The 22,091-nt window shown below is 39.9% G+C and overlaps 1 protein-coding gene across 1 annotated transcript in view; it reads left to right on the top strand.

The window, feature by feature from the left end:
- ATP2B2 (ATPase plasma membrane Ca2+ transporting 2) overlaps positions 1-22,091 on the top strand; it is a 534,155-nt gene that overhangs the window by 275,143 nt on the left and 236,921 nt on the right. The window lies entirely within an intron of this gene.

The raw sequence follows: 22,091 nt of genomic DNA, 5'->3' as shown, positions 1-22,091 counted from the left end.
TATCGCGTCTTGTCTGGTCGAGATAAGTCGAACCCGGAATGGCTCGCCGTTGACTGCAGTACTCCAGCTTGGCGAGAGGAGTACCGCGAAGTCGACGGGGGAGTCTGCCTGCCGCGTCTGGACTGAGGTAAGTTTGAACTAAGGTACTTCGAACTTCAGCTACATTATTCACGTAGCTGAAGTTGCGTATCTTAGTTCGAATTGGGGGGTTAGTGTAGACCTGCCCTAAGTCTATTACCTACTGAATGAGGGCTGCTGCCTTCATTCCATTTATCAGTTTGTCACTTTCCAGATTGGAGGAGAATAAATTCCAAATTACTGTGTCATTCAGGAGATAGTGTCCCATCAATATGAAGTTCAATGCATAGAAAAAACTGCCTGAGCAAGCCATATTTGGGTCACCCGTGCTGGTAAACATACACCAAAGAGTAAGTTTAGATAGTTCCAACTAATTGTGCATGGAATCTAGTTGACTAATAAATATTGGTTATCAAAATATACAGCCCTATATCACAAAATAATAAAAAAGAACCTCTGAACACTTAAACTTTTGCCATTTTCATTATGCTCAAATAAATTCTTTAGTCTCTAAGGTGCCACAAGTACTCCTATTATTTTTAAAGTTACTTTTTCTTCCCTCTTCTTCATGTTTCTTTTCTATTACTTTTTCTTGTTTTTGTTCTTCTCTTCCTTCCCTTACAAGAGTTTATCATTTCCTGCTTGGCAGTGTTCACTCTTGTTAAAACTATGCTATTCTCCTATTGCATAATGATCTGCTTCAGCTGCAGCTGTCCACCTTGAATAAAATGAGCGGAGACAGTGGGCTATAACTCAGATACACATTGTCGGGGAAAGACCCCAATATTGATGCAAAAATTATGCTAATAAAATTATTATAACTTAGTTTTTAAGTCATTACACACTTATGTGCAAATATTAACTTTAGCAAATATTAAGGCATAGCTACAAGAACAGTCTAGATAGAATGCTTGGAAATATACCGACATATATGTTTGTTCATATATTCCAAGATCAGAATGGGCCATTGCGATCTTCTAGTCTGTCCGGTTGCATAACACAGGCCATGGAACTTCCCCAAAATAATTTCTAGAGCAGATCTTTTAGAAAACCATCCAATCTTGATTTAAAAGTTGTCTGTGATGCAGAGTCCCCCATGACCCGAGGTAAATTGTTTCAATGATTAATTACTGTCACCATTAAACATTTACACCTTATTTCCAGTCTGAAGCTGTTTAGCTAATTATGTTACAAAATGTTAAAGCTAATCAAAAAAATTCCAGAAGGTTTCTGCTTCTATCTCCCAAGAGAACAGTTTTCCAACCAGTTATGCACTCACCTTATAGTAGCTCCATCTAGGTTGTATTTCCCCAGTTTGTTCATGAGAGAGTCATGCGAGACAGTATCAAAAGCCTTTCTAAAGTCAAGAATCTACCACATCTACCTCTTCGCCTCCTAACCACCAGGCTTGTTACCCTGTTGGAGAAGGTATAGTAGGTGAATAATCCAGCAACAATTTTCATGGCTACCAATGAAATAGTGCCTAAAACAAAAAGTGATGGAGAGTTGCAAGTCCTTTGTGGACATTATATAGACATTCTTAATATTATTGTCAGACCTTAGGTGCCACATTAGAAATGTTTAGATTGTTGTAGACCAGTGGTCCCCAAATTTTTCATTCACACACTGCCCCCCACCTGAGGGGGGTGAGTGGGGCAGGATGAAGGGGGGGAGCCATGGTGTGAGGGTGACTCGGGCAGGGGTGGGGGAAACTGTGCTCGGGAGTTGGGGGGTTAGTGGGGCTGAGCGGGGGAGGGGGAGTCACACATATGGCAGGATGGAGGAGTCGCTGGTACCTCTCGCCGGAGCCGTCACTGAGTGCTCCTCCAGGCTCCAGCAGCAGTTGCTGCTCTTCCCACTCCCCGGTGGTGGAGGCCCAGGGCCAGTTACTGCCGGTAACTGGACTTTTAGTGTCCCGGTGGCTGGGCCTGGGGCCAGGGCTGGTGCAGAACTCGGGGCAGAGCGGGGCTGGGTGGCGCTCCCTCCATGCCCCCAAGGGGCTGGCCTAGGCTTGCCGAATCCCCCCCCCCCCCGACATTCCTCTGCACCCCCATAGATGGTCATGCCCCATAGTTTGGGGACCTCTGTTGTAGACCCTGAAGTTGGTTTTTATGCATTTTGCAGTATATCCTTTAAGTCTATTCAGTAAGTGATTAATTAATGGGCTCTAAGTATACTCAAGTAACTGGCGTGAATAATATGAAAGTACGCAACTTTACTGTACTGTGAAAATTATTAAACCTTAAATTGATTAAATAAGTTCTAATTTGACAGCTGGTTTTATGCAAAAGCCTAAAAAACTTCCAAAAATGTAACACGTGATTAATATACAGAGGTGTTATTTTGAAAGTTTAAATAACCATAACATGTTTTGGTCTTTTTAGTTATTTGCTGCCATTGCTCAAAGAAGCTTTCTGTTGTGACACTTCAAAAATGAACAAGATGTATTCATGTAGTGAATGAATTTTTGCTAATTAGTGATCCAAAACCCATAGAAAACAATAGAAGGACCTCAACAAGCTTTGGATCAGGTCTTGTAATGCGTGAACTACTGTTAAAATTAAATTTTGGAGGAGAAATAAGAATATAATTAGCAGAAAAACACATAAGCCATCTTTGACATGTTCTATTCAGCTACTGTAGCTAGGTTGAAAGCAGGGCCGGCTCCAGGTACCAGCCCACCAAGTTTGTGCTTGGGGCGGCACCTGGAGGGGGGCGGCACGGCGCTCCGGCCCCCGGGGAGAGCGGGTCCACGGCCGGGGCTCGCTGCCCTGCCCCCTGCGCTCTGGCCGCCGGGGGGAGAGCGGAGCCCCGGCCGGGGCTCGCCGCCCTCCTCCCAGGGCTCCGGCCGCCCTCCCCCGTGGCGCTCTCCCCCCGGCCGGGGCTCACTGCCCTCCTCCCAGGGCTCCGGCTCCCCTCCCCCCGGCCACCGAGGGGAGAGCGGAGCCCCCACCGGGGTTCACCGCCCTCCCCCAGGGCTCTGGCCGCCCTCCCCCCCTCCTCCCGCAGGGGAGGGGGGCGGCCGGCGGCTTTTTTGTCTGGGGCGGCAAAAAAGCCAGAGCCGGCCCTGGTTGAAAGTAGGGTGCAGTGATAGTACACGGTATAGTACACAACTATTATGGGGTACTGTGATTTTGGATTCTTTCTAAAGGTGCTTACTGCCCATTTTGAATTAATAGTTTGCTATGCAATAGAAAAGTAAAATGGATGAAGCGTCTGAGGCACTGTAACTAATGATTATTTTATTGGAAATAGGTTACTTGTGCTGGGACATTCAGAGTAATTTGACAATGTGAACTTAATATCTGAGGTCACCTTCTCTTTTTTGGCTTTTTAGTGTGCTAAAATGGGAAATGTCCATTGGGATATCCGTTCTTATTAAGTTATATTGTATTGTGGCATATCGATAAAATAACACTGTATTCCACAAAAGGTTCAGTAATAGCTCAGTCCGGCATTTTAAGTGTACTAGTCATGTAAAAACAGGACTTAAAAAAAGCTGTCTATTTTCACATTATGATGAGATACCAAGTCTTAGTGCTAACCCTGAGCAAATATCGTGTTTACACGAAACTGAATACTACCGAGAGGAACAAAATGAGATTCATTCTTGTGGCAGCCCACCACTAGTGCCTTCACCCCATGAAACAGGCTGTGGTTTCTGCAATCTGGTCCCGTTACTCCTAAGCAGCTGTGTTGGACCCTAAGAGGAACCCACTCCCAGGAAACTGGATGATGGTGAAGAGACTGGACTGCCATGCTTATGTTCTGTTTCTCTTCACCTAAAACCCAATATTTTGTAAAAATAAATTAAAAAATGGAGCAATTGGGGAACACTCTATACCTACAAAATATATCTGTGACCAAACTCCTGAGGCTGTAAGCCCTTTGAGATAGGGATCGTGTCACAGTATTCATTTGTAGAGTGCTTAGCATAATGGCGCTGACCCTGCCCCAATACAAATAACTGTGTTTGCTGCACTGCCTGTGTCACTACAGCTCCCCCTAACTCTGGGCTTTCACACAACTCTCGGTTTTAGGCAAGCAGATTAGGACTGCGGTGCAAGTACTAGGAGCTGGCATCATGGTCACACCATGATAATAAATATTACCTTTAAAAATATTAATGTAATGAAGAGTGGTGCTGGATTTCTGTGCCAAGCCTACTTCTTATTTTTCTTGTAGTTGATTTGAGGCAATCCTTCTGTCTCTTCAGCAATAGTCACTTTTACTGTTGACCTATGGTTCCCAGCCTTTTTTGTTTGTGATCACTACAATGGCTGAAAAACACCTTGTAACAACTTTCCCTGCTGCCTACCCTCCGCCAGAGGCTTTTACTGACACACATAGCTACGTACTGCAGTATGGACACAGCAGGCTTTTCGCTGCACTTTGTAGCTACCTATGTGCTACACACTGTCACCAGTGGTGCATAGTGTAGATATAGCCTAAAGATGATGGTGGTTGGAGCTGGTGTTCCTGGAGTGGCTGAGGGTTAGGCTGCTGAGTGGGTTGTGGGGCTGATGGTTTGAGGGGTGAAGCTTCTCCCTCCTCTCGTCTTCCCCATGTCTGCACAATACTCAGCTTTTGGGCAAGATCAGCTACTACTATTAAGGGATGTGAAGCTGGTTCTACTGCCCCTTGCAGTGCCTCTTTGCTGCCCCAGAGACAAGTCCAGTATGGAGGAACTGCTCTGACTGGTGGGAGATGATGGGACAGGAACATGGTAGTAGTAGGAGTAGGTGAACTGCACCTTCTCTTTTATGCTTGGGTTTCTCCGGGGTCTAAGAGAGTCTATTTGCTGCCCTTAGGCAGTAGATGCAAGCTAATGGGAACCCAACTTTCAGTTCACTTCTTGGTTGTCTCCTAACTGGTTTAGCAATGTTGCTGTACGTGATGCCAGTTTGCCACTGATCGAGTTGCTAGTGTACTGTCATCTCCCTTGCCAATGGCTCAATTGTAGTGGTATCTTTTAAATTTGGTCACACATTTATATACGTCGAGTAATTTCCCAAATCCACAACAGCTGAAAATGTACCAAGGTGAGTGATCTGCCTCTTGTGAAGATGCACATTTAAGTGCATTATGGGTACAGTTGCTGTGGAGATAGGCTGCTGTTATTCAGAGGAATGCTGATGAAACAGCTGCAAATAGCAACAAAATTTAAAAGTGTTGCCAAAGTAGCAACACTTAGAGGTAGCGCCTCAGAAAAATCCTCCTAGTAGGTCAAAATTCTCTAAAAAGAAAGGAGAGAAAATAAACATATCAGGGAAACAGACTAAACAGGAAGGGTGATTATTTTGACTGGTATGTAGTGGTCACACAAACACTTGCTCCTTGCCTTGGGAAAGTAAACAATATTACTACCTCCATATTTATTTTGATTTAAATAGTAACAAAGAGATACCTATACAGGGGTTTAGGTGCCCTAATAGTACAATAGGGGAGACAGCATGGCCTAGTGATAGAGCACTGGCCTGGGACTCAGGAGAACAGGGTTCTATTCCTGGGCTGGCCATTGGTCTGCTGGGGGACCCTGAGCAAGTTGATTCCCCTCAGTGCTTCAGTTTCCCAATCATAAAATGAGAATAATGATACTGAATAATCATACTGTCCTCCTATGTAAAGTGCTTTTAGATTGCTTTTTTCATCACGAGATCTCAGTTAGGTAATATTGGTAACAATACCCTAGCAGCATTTAAAACAATTATTCACAAAGGAATTCAGCTAGCCACCTACCAAAACACGTCTTCCATCCTTACATCGTTCTGAAAAGCAAACCCTCAGCCCTCTCCTAAAATCCTATCAAACATATGTTAGAAGTAGTCCCTAGGAAGTGCTTTTATTACATATGGGTAATACTGCAGAAACCTTCTGTGTCTTTTAAATGGCAGACTTACCAATGCCTGTAATAACTAACAGATCAATGGTTGCTGTGATAAATTGCAACAGTGTTAATAGAAAAATGTTTTTACAACACCTTTCAGTATACTGGCATGTATCCTCTGGGTTCTGTTCCCTGAAAAGGTTCAGGGGTTTGTGTTGCGTCTATGCCTCCAGATCTCTGTTCTATATCAACCAGTTTAATTAAGCAAAAAATATGCCAACAGGCAGATACTTTCAGTAAATCATATATTACTTTACAAAATAAAATGTTCCTGCACATTTTTTGTCCTGTCTGAAACTTAGCATATTTTAAATCCTCAGACTCCCTGTCACAATCTGCAGCCTCGTGTTTAGATTAGGAGGTGGGCAGTCTATCTCAAAGCAAAAATACTTCCCCCTCTCCTAAGACTAAACTTTTCTGTCTGGCGATAGATCTCCTCACAAGCTCTTTCTCACCAAAGACTTTATCAACCAGTAGAGTCAGCCATCTGGAAAAGTGTTTAGTTTCTTTTGTCATGTGAAGTCTTCCTGAAGTGATCTTGATTGTCATCCTTAATGGAAAAGTCCCATGGAATTGAATAGAAAATGATCACTTTTCTGTAAGGTATTTTTGGACCATCCCATAGAATTCTCTAGCAGTGACATAGTTCTGTTGAATGCTGGTATTTTTGTTAGTGGATTGGTATCTTACATAAAGAAGCCCAGTTGGAGGTAACTTCATCTTCCAGATAAGTCTGTGGTGACAGATCCTGGTAGAACTGTGCTTGGAACATGAGTCAGTGGGAGAGAGCTTCTTAGGAGAAGTCCAGTTCTTGTGCCCATCCGTCTTACAGAAGACACTAAAGGGGGTTAGTGTCCTGAAATGTACAGAGAGAAGTTCTATAAGAAGCCAGGTTACACTGAGGTAACTCATGTAAATGTTGAGAAGTGAGGACTATGTTTTTCTTTCTTTATAGCTTTTGAAATCCTTTTTATGTATTTAATATTAGATTTATCCCATATAAGACAATGTGCAATGTTCTAATATGGTGTTATTGTTCCTAATTTTTGTATCTTTTCCCTCATTTCTTAGTCTTTGTAAATGTATATAAATAAACCAATCTCTTAGTTTCCTCTTACCTTTGAGATGTATTACATTTAGACTACAATCCTGCAAACACGCACATGCTTTAAGTTAAGCAAGTATGTAAGTGTTTGCAGAAATGGAGCTTGGTATAAAACAAAATTGTGGCACTAAGAAAGTGAGTGGCTTAGTGGTAGGTGAGTCAAAATATTTAGTATGCCGTTTTTTTTATTTGTTAACACAGCAATGAATTCTGTCACTGTATTTTATCTTCTTTAAACAGAAGCTATTTCTTTATCACTATTTCAGAAACAATTAAGAGGCAGTGAGTAAATGAATCCAACAACTGCACTATTCATTGATCACCTAGTTGTTAACAGGTCTTTTAAAATCCAGTTGCAGGGGTTTTAAGTTAACTGGTTTTAAGTTAATTATCCCCACAATCAATTCAGAATGTTTTGCTTACCAAGTAGTCAAGAAGAACTGGGATTTTACTTATTCATAGACTTGAGTCTATTGAATTTAGACAGTCATGTATCCTGTTAACTTGTTGAGGACGTTTCATTGACCCACTGACCTTTCCTCTCTTAGGCGACTGGTAACTGCTAATAGTGTGTGTGTGTGTGTGTGTGTGTGTGTGTGTGTGTGTGTGTAACAATGTAAAGGTTTTGATGGCATGCAGCAGGGTTCAGGGCAGGTACTCAAGAGACACTGAAGTTTTGATTTCTAGAGCCACATTTGATGTTATGTTTTATGAAACTATGTAATAACAGGTGGAAACTGTTCTAAAAGAGCTACACATGAAGAAGCTCTGGATTGTACTGATGTATTATATCAATTTGAAGAACAGAGCTATTTGCAAATCAATCCTTTGATATGATCTTTTTAGAGCTCTTGTGGTGATACCAACACCCAATAATTATGTCAGGAATAATGTTTAATGTAACCTTATAAAATTATTTTCCCTCTCCATTTGAAATCTGCTCTCTCTTCTGGGTTTACAAGGAGACATAGGCTCTCTTGAGCATCACAAGTACCAGAAATTCCATGCTAACTCTCCTGGTGGCTATGATGTATCCTCTGGCATCTTCTGGTATCTAGAGTATCCCAGAATGATGAATATGGGTCATCATTAGCAAACCTGTAAGAACAGATTTCATGGCAGGAGGAGAGTGGTTTGAAACAATTTTTGGAAAGTCAATTAAAACAGATTTCTGTGCTCAATCTCCTGTGCACAGCCCAGTTAGCTGGGACATTCCAGTCACGTTTCTGAGCTTGCCTACAATTCCATTTTCTCTTTACACTTCACTTTTCACTAGAGATGGACCCAAAATTAGGACACAGAATCTAAACCACTCAGAAACATGAGGAAGATCAGATCTACGTCCAGATTTCAACTTCATAGCTCAGGTTTATTTTTATGATGGGCCAGTTCAGAACTTCAAATCCCAACACTCTTGTGAAGTAGGTTGGGTTTGGATCTGAAGTTTAGGAACTTGAATTTGGATCAGAGCTTCACAACTGACTAACTTTTGCTTTTAACGTCACAAAGTTTAATAGTGTGACGTTCCAGTTCTTAATTATTATGTATTATAATACATTCTGACATTAAGGCCCCAATCCAGCAAATTCTTAAGCATATGCTCAATTCTAAGTATGTGGGTAGTCCCACTGAAATCATTGGAACTGCTCAAGTGCTTAAGCATGTTTAAATACTCTGCCCGAAAAAAATGAAATAAAATGTTACAAGTGTAGTTCCCCTGAAACTGTATCCTCCCCATCACTCCTGTCCCCTGCTGCCTCCCTCAGCACCCCCAGGCCCCGCTACTTTCCCACTCTCATTGCCCCAAACTCCCTTCTGCAGCCTCACACGCACCCCATGAGGCTCTACTATTGAGCCTGATGCCAGCTGCCTCTCGCTTCCCTGTTCCGGGCACCACCTAGCAAAAGTCAGTGGAAAGGCACAGTGTCAGTGCCTTTCCCAGGCACGTTCCCCTCAACTACACTCAGCCCGACTTCCATCCTGGCAGAAATCGGGGGGGAGGATTAGGACCTCATGTGCCCCCCCACTCGTTGCCTATGTTTCGATCATAATGTTTTACTCAAAAAACTACAAGTGACATGAGGTCATTCAGGGAATACAGTGAAGTCACTGCAATGAGAAGAAATATGTAAATCTAAGTTGAAAGCACTTTATTTTTGCCATGGGGAATTGACATATGGGTATATTTTTTAAATTACTATTAGGAGAAACCCCACCACAACAAAGCCAGTTGCTCAAACATTCATCAACAAAATAAAAATATTATTCAGATTTCTGATTAATTTCATCATCTCCACTTTCTTCTTTGCTAATCAAATAAAAACAAACCAATGTTCTTATTCTTTCAAACAAAGGAATTTGGGACTGGGCTATAGGAAATTTAAATCTAAACAGGGAAATGTTACTTTAAACCTCATGAATTTAAGATAAAACATTTGAAATATACGCTTTTAAATGTTATGGGGTGGTCTGTGCCTACAAAAGCTATTTTCCTCACTTGGGTATACACATGTACAGCTCACACACATGCAAATATCCAGCTTGTGCATACATGTGCAGTAGAATGCACACACAAATTAGACTCACTGTTTTTGCTTGAAAGTTATGCCTGAAATGTTGGACCTGTTGAAATATTTGTTGTCCTGTACTGGATGGCCATTATAAAGGTTATAAGCAGAGCTTGTCAAAAATTTCATGTTTAGAAAATTTACAAAAATGCAACAATTTTTTCACAAATGTCTCCCGTTATGTTTGACCTTCTCTAGATATATAAGACCAGAGGCAACTGATATATGTCTTCAGCTTCTTAGAGAGACAAGGCCAAATTCTGTACTGACTGATATCCCTTTCAACCCCTTTAAAGTCAATGGTTTTGCAAGAGGTGATGGGAGAGAACAGTGGAGGTGAAGGTGCTTGTTGAAGCATGTTGCATTGAAGTCATGCCTCTTTGAAATCAGTGTGTGTAAGGGTCAGGGATATAAATCCATGTAGAACTTGCACCCTAATATATATGGGCCCTTGGGCCCTTGGTGTAGCCTGTGTAGAAGCTGTTGTTGATGCCCATGAGGACTTGACAATGTATGTATTTTAGCTGCCAGGAACACTGCATTGCCTCCTGCAGTTCCCTGCCTTGAGAGATGCGGAGAATGCTGTGCACCTGTGTACATTATATTTGTGTTAAGTTATTTTGAGAGGTACTAAACTTTTTCTCATTTTTTCCTAATTTAAAAAGAAAGGAAGAGTAAAATAGCTTGTTTTGTTATGCAATCTTGAAATCTGAAAATAATGCATGTAGAACTATTTATAATGCACAAGGGAAAAACTTTTAAGATTAAAATAATGAAAATGAATTTGGAGGGTATGTTTTTGATCTGCATAGTGTCTTATCTTAGGTGCTTTCAGAACGTCTATAAACTCATATTTATGCTCTGTTAGATTCTTTTATAAGGATTATTGAATTATCTCTTTCCTGTTATCCATTACAATTTGAACCTATTTTTGAAGTGTCATCTTTATGCTGCTATAGTCTCAGTAAATTACCTTGTCTGAGACGAATAATTTTGATGATGATTCTGGTTCAAACATTTTTTAAAATCCTGCATTTAATTAGAATAGCCTGCAGTTAGACAAATTGAATTTTTATATGAGGTGAAAGCTAATATTTTTTAGCAGTCCCCTTTTATTTAAAATCTTTAAAATAAAGGCACCGAGGCAAGTTGAAAATATATTGAAGAGAGGGGGTTGTTCCCTTGGTGATACAGTACAGTCTCAGGGGATCAACATTTTCAAATTCAAGAGCTTTATGAGTACATAAAATAGTGAAATATGCTGGAGCAAAATTATCTAAAATTGAAATTCTGTCGAAAATTGTTTGATCGCTGCTGTCTCCGGAGGTTCTAGCATACAGAGTTACCGGTTAACTCAGGTGAAGAGGCTCTGACAAGCTATTCAGTTCCTTATGGTTTAATTCCCAAAAGCTCACACTAGAGGTGGGTCTTTGGGAATTAAGGATTTTATACTTTGAAGAGTGTTTCTAGGCACTTTTCTTTATTGGTCCAGTGGAGAGGGCACAAACTGGACTAGTCAGGAGATTGTAGTTCTATTCACAACTCTGCCACTGACTCACTGTGTTGCCTTGGACAATTCTCTTATCTTTTCTGTGCATCAGTTTCTGCATTATTGCTTCATTTTTCCATATGCAGTCCCTCTTTGCCTTTACAAATCTATGCACAATAATCAGGGAATAAAACCCTATATTGAACTCAATCTGTGTTTCAGTCTTTTTATGGGCTTAAAAAAGGAAGACCTGAAATCTTAAGGCTATCAATAAAATATACCTGAAATGTACAAACCAAACCACCCTACTATGTTTCCTTCCTAAATGTGGCAGCCTCTGGCAATTGTCTTCCTCTCTAGGTAAATCTTACCACAGTCAGCAGGCAAGCTACCGAGAGCAATGGATTCTTTCCGTACACCTTTTCTTATCAGTTCTGCTAGCATTCTTAACTCTGCTTGATTTTCAGCCTGTCAGATGCAGAAGTGCTGGAGTTACTTAGGTGTCCCTAGGCAGCAATCTGCAAGGTAGATACACATTGCTTTTGGCTACATGATACTAGTGATGAGATGATAGGCTCATTGTTGAGGCTGACTGTGCAAGGAATTGCTACTGAGATTTTATACCTTCTTTCAGTTTATTGCCTGTCTGGTTATGGTTCAGGGGAGTGGATTAATTCTGGACTAACAGCCCTGTATCTTACTTTATTTATCTTTTTTGATTAAGAACCTGAAGACAGTCTGTCAGGAGACAGAAGATGAGGATAATTGTTAAATGTTTATTGTGGCAGTGTGTAAATGTGTTTCAGGGGGGAGAGGGCATGGAGTTTGCCAGCAGTTTCATTAAAATCTACCCTTGACATGGGAAATTGCTTTATAAGATTCTGAAAGAATAGCAGTTACAGCAGGGTGTATATATTACCATACATTTCTAGTTCTATTTATGGCTGTTTATTCCCAGCCATTTCCTGGAATGGTTAAGAAAATGATACCTTGGATTCTATTTGTTAATCTTGCATGATTGTCATTCTCTGCTATTACACTGCTCAGATGTTAGCTGCTTTTACAGCATGATCCTACAGAATAGCCAGAGATGGCTATCTCGAGCTGCAGTCAGGGATAGCTGATTTGATTTATTTATAAAGGGCAAGAAAAACACTATCAAATGGTTTGGATCCATCAAGTTATAACTAACCATTGTACCAGTGTGTTCTCTCATCTTCCCCGTCCACTTTGTTCATATGGTCACAGTTCTTAAATTTCGTTTTGAATTAGAAGTAAGCTCTTTGGGGCAGGGCACCTGTCTTCCTCTGTGTGTGTGTGTGTGTACAGCACCTAGTACAATGGGGGCTCGGTCCTGATTGTAGATTTTGCATGGTACCTGCCAAAATACATTACATCATAATGCTTTCATCTGGGAGGAGGGAGGGAAGAAGCCAATGGCAATTTGCTATTTATTAGCAATTAAGGCACTTTAAGAAACCTTCTCTAGGCATTGATGATACCTCTAGTTATCTGCCTGTCCCTTTTTTTAAAAGGATTTGAGAATATGTGTGCAACTGCTCCTGCAGCACCAGGAATACTTATGTGCTGTTGGTCTGGTTTTAGGCCTAGGTGCTGTATGGAAATTTCACTAGTTTTGTTGGTTCATCATCTCCTGATGATGGACAAAGACCCACACTGATTCTTTTAAATCTGTTGCCTTGGATACTGTCTGATACAATGAGCATGGTTGAGTGATTTTCCTAATATGTCACAGGTGGGTTATGGGTGGGGGTTAGCTGCTAGTGGCTCAATCCAGATTGTTGTTAATTTGTATTGCTGATAGTGGGCCAGGACCCCGTTCTGCTAGGTGCTGCACAAACACAGACAAAAAGACCATCCCTTCCCCCCAAAAGCTTACTATCTAAGTTGAAAGAGTATGTGGGAAGGATCTGGGGAAATGGCTGAGAGATCTGTACTGTATTCCTTTTCATGGGAATATGTCCGCTATTATGTAGACTTGCTGACTATTGTCATGTTGGACTCTCAACTGTTTCTGGATGTTTAGGTAGCAGCAATTGTCTGAGTGCTTTTCACCATCTTTGCTTGGTAAGAAGGTTGAGCCTTTTGGATGTAGATGTCACTATAATCTCCCATGCCTTTGTTGCTTTCAAATTGGATCACTGCAATACATGCACACTTAGTACCGCTCTGAAATTGGGGCAAAGGTTTTCTCCTGTTTTGTTCATTTGTAGAGAAGTCTTGCTCTCGGAATCAAGTGATGTATAGCAAAAGTATAGTACTAGTATCCCATTTTTGGTCCTGCTGTACTAACTAATAGCAATGATTTACCTAAGATGGCTTATTGTATCTGCTCAGTACATTTTTACTTTATTTTAAAAAAAATAACCAAATAGGGCGACTAGATGTGGGAATGTAATGTTTTGGGGTTCAGCCATGCCAATAAGGGGTTCAGTCAACATCTGCCTTGTAACCCTGGGTGTCAGTTTTGTTCTGACCCCAACAGCTTGCCAGCAGTTCATTAGTTCGTGCTGAGTAAAAGCACCATGAGGTCCGGAAGATAAAGCTCCATGCTGGTTCCGCCCCTCCCCGTTGGTGGTTGCTAGTATGCAAATTATTTCTTGTTGCTGCAACCTCGGATACAAATAAATAGCCCATTGAATTTGGGCCAGATCTGGTTTGAGGTGTTGGCCTCCTTCCTTTATCTGGAGAAAACCTGTTGATCAACTCTCCCTGACATGCCTGGATTAAACAGCTCCTAGTCACAGACTTGAAAGCATAATATTAGTGAGTATCTGTAATTCTACATACAGCATTATTATATATATTTTACAGTGATATTATTTTGCATATTTTGTACAAAAATTGTTGCAGTAATGAGTGGAGTGTGAATACAGGGGTGCCTAGAGTCACAAGGATAAACATAAGAAACAACTGTATTGGAGTAACAGTTCTTCCTGGCACTAATAGAACTACGACGTGGTATCTTGAAGGGCAACTGTGGTCTAGCTGGTTGAATATGGGCTAGAATCTCAAGAGATTCTAACAGTGGCATGCTGTCTATGTATGCAAAGCATGCATTGCATGCCCTGGAATTCCAACGGTGGCCTGTGGACTGGATCTACCCCATGGTAAGATTTTGTTTGGCCCCCAAATGTACGTGGAGGATGCCATTTTGTAAAATGTATGTGCAAGGTCACACTGCATTTAGGGTATTGTTTGGTGGAATGTCACTAAAATGGCTGGACCACTTAAGGTATTCAAGTTTAGAATTGAATTATTGCAGCCTTACTAAAAATGTCAAGGTATGCCACTGATTCCTAATTCTGCCACTTATCTTGGGCAAGGCATTTAACCTCTCTCTGTTTTGTAAAATGGGGCTAATAATGTGAATAATAATGCTTGTGTAGCTTTGAAAGGGTACTGGGAGCTCCTGATGGAAAATCACTGTAAATATGCACATTATTATTACATATCTGTATTTCTAACATTTACATTAGCTATATTCATAGTCTAGAAAAACAAACCCCAAATTACATAATCTTTGCACTTTTTAAGATATGAAAAATCTTTTTTTATTTGCTGCTGCCCCTATCCTTACATGCTGAGCCACTTTACTATATTTAGTCCTTTTTCCAATTTTCATTTTTTAATAATATGCTTAATTATCATGGAAACACAAGGCTTAATTGTTAACAAAATATGCTTTAAAATATTCCTTTGTGGAGGCTGATTGAATAATGACTATGAAAATTTTACTTATTTCACCAGGATTAAAATGAAGCTGTCATTTCATAATATTCCAGAAAACCCTTATTTTCTAAAATACTTTTTGCAACAAGCATAAGAGAAAACTAACATCTGTAAGTTAACTGAAGCTCCCTGTCAGACAGTACCGAGAGATTGATTGTTCTAAGATATAGTTTAACATTTAGACAAAAGATGAGGAGCAAGAATAGCTTAAATCCTAGAATATTTCTAGGTTTTTGTTTTGTTTGAAAGCACAGAGTTGGGGCTGAATCCTCCATCCCTTACACACAAGTAGTCCTTTTGAAATCAGTGACTCTAATGTGAGTAAGGAGAGGAGGATTTGGTCATTCATGTGTTTCCTTTTTTCCTTTTCTGTTTGACTAGTTATGCTGGTGAAGGAAAGAGGATAGAAACAGAAGAACAGAAATAATTTTAAGCAATTCAGTAATTTCAGGTTTTTTTAAAAGTGGTGGATTTAGATATACTTTAAAGTGAAGTCTTTGGGAGAGATTAAAAAAATCAGTGCTGACAGAGTTAGAGCTCCAGTTGTAATGTATCAGTGGAAACCATTTATGCAAAGCTAGGTTGTGGTTGTTATTAGTGATACTCTTGCAATTTTGTGGCCTCCTATGATGTGTTAGTTATCATTGTGCTTCACACAGTTGCAAAACTTCACAGATGAAGCTGTTATAGAACAAAAGCCTAAGCCCCTACCACTAGTTGTGAAGAGGCAGCATGGTCTAGTGGATAGAAGAGCACTGGACTGGGAGTCAGGAGAGCTGAGTTCTCTTCCTGCTTCTCCCAGTAGTCTGCTGTGCCACTTGTCTTGATTATATAGATTGTAGGCCTTTGGGGCTGAAACCATCTCTTATGCATCTGTACAGTGCCTAGCACAATGGGGCTCTGACCCAGTAGGGAGGCATCAGCAGTGTAAAGACTATAAGAATTCACTAATGAGTTCCTTGCAATAGATTTATAGGCTGTAGTGGCTTTTTACAAGAGTTTATAGAAAAAATATAAATAAACTAGAGTAATGAAAACTGGTAATGAATCTTACTGAGCTATATAATTTTATTGGACATGTATTAAAAGGAAATGATTATTCAATACTGTAGTTATAGTCTAGCCTGCTGAAACCAACAAACTCTATTTTCAAAGATTTTCAAACTGATAAGAGTTAATAGAAGACAATCTATTTTTATATGGCCTAGATAAACGCTTGCTAATGTCTCCAAGAACAAAACTTAAAACAACAAATTGGGTAAGAGTGAGAAGCCATTTTTAAATTTCCTCTACATTACTGAAAGCTTTCTTGTTGTGCAGTCTCCCAGGAAATCTCTTTTGTAATAAAACTCATATTGATTTTGCAACTCTGAAATCAAAATAACTATCCTTTGCTTCTAACACTGATAGAAAATATAGATAGATGAATTCTAATATTCAGTAGTTTTGCTTGAGTCACTAATGCTTTGCTTGTGAAAGTACTTGGCTTGTAGGTGGAATTGTCCAAGTGAGAAGTGAAGGATCATATGATCCTTGTTTAGCTAGCAATGGGAGATGCAGTCGCATTGTCTGTCAGGCCTTCAGTGTCTAGGCACATCTCTTCTGTATTCTACCCAATATTTCATCCTGCAAGAGTAAAACAGTCCAGTGCAGCACATATTTAGTTAGCATATGTGCTATTAAAGCATGTGCTTACTAAGTTGTCTGTCTTCCCACATCATGATTTGACCTATCAGATTAGAAGTATGAGTGACCTTAAAGGTATTCAAGCTTTATTACTCAAAATCCATAGTATCCCAACAGTCTCATATTTCATTGCATTTTTCTATTGGTATGTGCCTGACTACATTATAGCACTGTGGATAAGTGTCATCATGTACCATCTGCTTTCATGGTTCCATCTGACCAAGGATCTCATCATATCGTGGTGTAACAACTTCGCGTCTGCTCATTTCTACTCTTGGCTGTGGATTTAATACTTACACGCAGTGCAGGTTTGAGAAACTCAAGCTGATAGCCCCGACCTCTTACCTCTTCACTTTAAATAGTTCTGCTCTCTCTCCTGTATGATATGTATATCAGGCAAAATAGTGTGCTTTTGTGATCAGATGTATGTCATCCTGTTTGAGATTAGGTAGAGCTACCGGTAGTAGTATACTATGGTTCCACAAGAGATGCATGCTGAGCGAGATGTGTTTCACAAAAGATAGATTTAGGATCCCTACTGTAAACAAATATTTAACAGAATTTGTATGTCTGGTAGGTCTAAGCCCAAAGACAATACTTTTAAAGAACTTTTTTGTTAGTAAGGGAGTTCATATGTAAATTTAACGCTTGGTTAAAAAAAATTGACAATGCAATGTTGCCATCTAATAGATACTTTTCAGCAGATTACAGTTCTGTCTCCAGGACACCAATAGCTGGAAGGACTCTACAGCAGAAGATGCATTGTGTTCTTGAAATATTGGTACTTTTTAGATTTTGAAGTGTCAGTTGGAAACAATTCTTAAGCCTTTGACATTTTGTAATATGGTACACTGATGTAACATCACTAGAGCCAAAACCTCACCTATTTCCTGGGAAGGTGAGTTACTTTATTTCCTGAGTAGGGTGACCAGATAGCAAGTGTAAAAAATTGGGATGGGGTGGGTGGTAATAGGTGCCTATGTAAGAAAAAGCCCCCAAAATCGGAACTGTCCCTATAAAATCAGGACATCTGGTCACCCTATTCCTGAGTCAGAATTAAATCAAGCAGATTAGTATTTCTAAAGCAAGGGCACTATGTAACTCTTTAGAATACTGCGAAATCATGCAAGATCTGTGGAATTCTATAAACCTGTGCAAATTATATCACAGGTTTATGGCTTGTGGCAGTAGAGGAGAAAAATAACTCCTATTGAATATGAAACTAATGGAGGCCTGGTGAAATAAAGGCCAAAGAAGATGAAATTATTATAGGAATTTTGTTTTTAGTTTGTGAATTTTCTACCTAAGGACATTTTTAGAAGCTTGTGCTGTTGGTGATTTTAAGGCTCAAATGAGAGTTATTTAAGGATGAAATAGGAAGGATAAAATGCAGGTGTACCTCTCAGAAGAATCTTCTTCTTTTATCCTAAAATTCCTCCTTTTAAAGTTCCCTATTGGGAGCAGATCCTCACCTGGTATAAATTGTTATGAGTCATGACAATTTGTATCAGCTGAGCAGCTGCAGATTTCTATTTAATAACATGGTTTTATAAAGGCTTTTTTATAAACAACTAACAAAACAATCTAACACACAGGACTTGGTGGTGATGCTGGACTTTAACTACCCAGACATCTGTTGGGAAAATGTCACAGCAGGGCATAGATTATCCAACAAGTTCTTGAAATGTATTGGAGACAACTTTTTTATATCAGAAGGTGGAGAAAGTCACTAGGGGAGAGGCTGTTCTAGATTTGATTTTGACAAATAGGGAGGAACTGGTTGAAAATTTGAAAGTGGAAGGCAGCTTATGTGAAAGTGATCATGAAATGGTAGAGTTCATGATTCTAAGGCATCGTAGGAGGGAAAACAGCAGAACAAAGATAATGGATTTCAAGAAGGCAGACTTTAGCAAACTCAGGGAGTTGGCAGGTAAGATCCCATGGGAAGCAAGTGTAAGGGGAAAAAAGTTCAAGAGAATTGGCAGTTTTTCAGAAACATTATTAAGGGAAGAAAAGCAAACTATCCCACTGTGTAGGAAAAGATAGAAAGCATCGCAAGACACCAACTGGCTTAACCAGGAGATCTTCAATGATCTGAAACTCAAAAAAGAATCCTACAAAAAGTGGAAACTAGGTCAAAGTACAAAGGATGAATATAAACAAATAACATAGGTCTGTAGGGACAAAATTAGAAAGGCCAAGGCACAAAACGAGATTAAACTAGCTAGAGACATAAAGGGTAACAAGAAAACATTCTACAAATACATTAAAAGCAAGAGGAAGACCAAGGGCAAGATAGGCCAATTACCCCGGGGGGGGGGGGGGGGGGGGGCAAAGGGAGAACAATAACAACATTTGGAAATGGTAGTGGTGCTAAATGACTTTTTCGTTTCAATCTTCACCAAAAAGTTTTGTAATGACTGGACCTCTAACTTCATGAATGCCAGGGAAAATGAGGTAGGGTCAGAGGCTAAAATAGGAAAATAAGCTAAAAATTACTTAGACAAGTTAGATGTCTTCAAGGCACCAAGGCCTGATGAAATACATCCTAGAATACTCAAGGAGTTGACTGAGGAGATATCTGAGCCATTAACAATTATCTCTGAAAGTTCATAGAAGACGGGAGAGATTCCAGAGGACTGGAAAAGGGCAAATATGCCAATCTATAAAAAGGGGAATAAGAACAATCCAGGGAATTACAGACCAGTCAGCTTATATTCAGTACCTGGAAAGATAATTATGCAAATCAATTACGCAATCAATTTGCAGACACTTAAGGTGATAAGTAATAGTCAGCACAGGTTTGTTAAGAACAAACCATGTCAAACCAACCTAATATTTTTCTTTGACATGGTAACAAGCCTTGTTGACAAGGGAAAGCAGTAGATGTGGTATATCTTTACTTTAGTATGGCTTTTGTTATCTCACATGACCTTCTCATAAACTAGGGAAATACAGTCTACATGGAGCTACTATAAGGTGTGCATAACGGGTTGGAAAACCATTCCCAGAGTGTAGTTATCAGTGGTTCACAGTCAAGCTGGAAGGGCATATCGAGTGGGGTCCTGCAGGCATCAGTTCTGGGTCCAGTTCAATTCAATATCTTCATCAATGATTTAGATAATGGCATAGAGTTTCTAGATGTTATCAAGCTGGGAGGAGTTGCAAGTGCTTTGGAGGATAGGATTAAAATGCAAAATGATCTGGACAAACTGGAGAAATGGTCTGAAGTAAATAGGATGAAATTCAATAAGGACGAATGCGAAGTACGCCACTTAGGAAGGAACAATCAGTTGCACACATACAAAATGGGAAATGACTGCCTAGGAAGGAGAACTGTGGAAACGGATCTAGGGGTCATAGAGATAGCAAGCAAAATATGAGTCAACAGTGTAACATTGCTGCAAAAAAAAAAAGTTGTTATTCTGTGATGTCTTAGAAGGAGTGTTGTAAGCAAGACACCAGAAGTAATTCTTCCACTCTATTTCATGCTGATTAGGCCTCAGCTGGAGTATTGTGTTCAGTTCTGGGTGCCACATTTCAGGAAAGATGTGGACAAATTGAAGATAGTCCAAAGAAGAGCAACACAAATGATTAAAGGTCTAGAAAATATGATCCATGAGGGAAGATTGAAAAAATTGGGTTTGTTTAGTCCAGAGAAGAGAAGACTGAGGGAGGACAGAGCAGTTTTCTAGTATGTAAAAGGTTGTTGCAAAGAGGAGGGAGAAAAATTGTTCTCTTTCACCTCTGAGGATAGGAAAAGAAGCAATGGGCTTAAACTGCAGCAAGGGCCATTTAGGTTGAACCTTAGGAAAAACTTCCTAACTGTCAAGGTGACTAAGCACTGGAATAAATTGCTCAGGGAGCTTGTGGAATCTGCGTCACTGGAGATTTTTAAGAGCAGGTTAGACTGTCAGGGATGGTCTAGATCAGTGGTTCTCAACCAAGAGTCAGAGTCCCCAGGGGGGCCCACGAGCAGGTTCCAGAGGGTCTGCCAAAATAAATAAGAGATCAGGGCTGGCATTAGACTCACCAGACCCAGGACAGAAAGCCGAAGCCCGATCCTGCCACTCAGAGCTGAAGCCAAAGCCCAAGCAACTTAGTTTTGTGGAGCCCGGGCAATTGCCTTGCTTGCTACCCCCTAACACCGGCCCTGGCTTATCTACTGGATATGCAGAAAAAACAGTAGTTGTGGCACATGTGGGCTGTTTAATTTTTATAGCATGTTGGGCGGGGCTCAGAAAGAAAAAAGTTTGAGAACCCCTAGTCTAGATAATACTTAGTCCTGCCTTGAGTGTAGGGGACTAGACTAGAAGACCTCTTGAGGTCCCTTCCAGTCCTACAATTGTATGTTTTTCTTTTGATCTGTCTATACATTTATAACACACCCATCACCATAGTAGGCAGTCACCAGTATCGCTGAGCTTTTAAAGTCTTTCCTGGACTATTCCTTCCATTTAAAACAATTCCTAAGATGATACTGTAAAAAACGTGCAATTCTCACAATTTTTCTGTCTTCATTCCGTTTTAACGGAAATTTCATGAGCTAATGCAATTAGGAGTAAAGGCGAAAATAGCAATGGCTCTTAATTAAAAATACCAACCGTAGCTCATTGAGGATTCTGTATTATTCTATATCCTTCATCGTAAACAGCTGTGAAACATGCTATGTTTACCGATAGCTGATCTGATACGCTATTTTGTTTTTTACTCTTACTGGCTTTGTATTATTAGCAATGATCTGGTTTTGCTACTTATACCAAAGTAGAAATCATCCTCTGTTTGTGATGCTTCAACTGGTTGCTGTGGAGATGATGTTATCACAAACAAATTGTTCCATGAGACATTCATGGCTATTTAACTGATGGATTTTTTCCCCCCAGTATGCAGTAATTGTGCCATATGCTTAAGGAACAGGCAAAATGATTAATTATTAGGTCTTCTGGTTCTTTTCCTCCCCCTCCCACCACCCAAAAAGCAATAGATATGTAGAAATTATTACTTTATTGAATCACCTGGTTTGCATACAGAAGGCAGAAATGCATTAATATACTGCACAAAAGTATAGTCAACAATTTAAGGTTTTCCAGGCAATCACTTAATTTCCTTTCCCCCTCACTATTTCAAATCAATTAAAAACAACTTTGTAGAGACTGAAAGCTTTTGAAAATATTGTCATGCCAGAGAATCATATTGTGATAATTTGTCACAACATTTCCTAACCATAACTGTGCGGTTTGTAAATGTGTCCAAAGAATCTCCTTTCTGAAACACTTTGATCAAGAAAAATAACTTATTGATAAGTTTATTTTTTAAAAAATGGTTTAATGCAAAAATTATCCTGCATATTTTATGCTTTATAAAAGCAAGTGAACATATGTGTAAAAAAAATCACAGTACAGAATATAATATTAAATGCCCTTCTCTTATGCCAATAACATATAGATATGAGGTTTATTAAAAATGACATCTCATTTAATTGATTTCTTTTGCAGAATCCTTTGTTGTATACACCTTCTGCACAAG

Source organism: Malaclemys terrapin, chromosome 7 (assembly GCF_027887155.1).
Source record: "Malaclemys terrapin pileata isolate rMalTer1 chromosome 7, rMalTer1.hap1, whole genome shotgun sequence".
In the NCBI taxonomy this organism is placed as follows: domain Eukaryota; kingdom Metazoa; phylum Chordata; order Testudines; family Emydidae; genus Malaclemys; species Malaclemys terrapin.
Note: the sequence above shows the minus strand (reverse complement) of the source record. Positions and strands in the feature narration are given on the sequence as shown.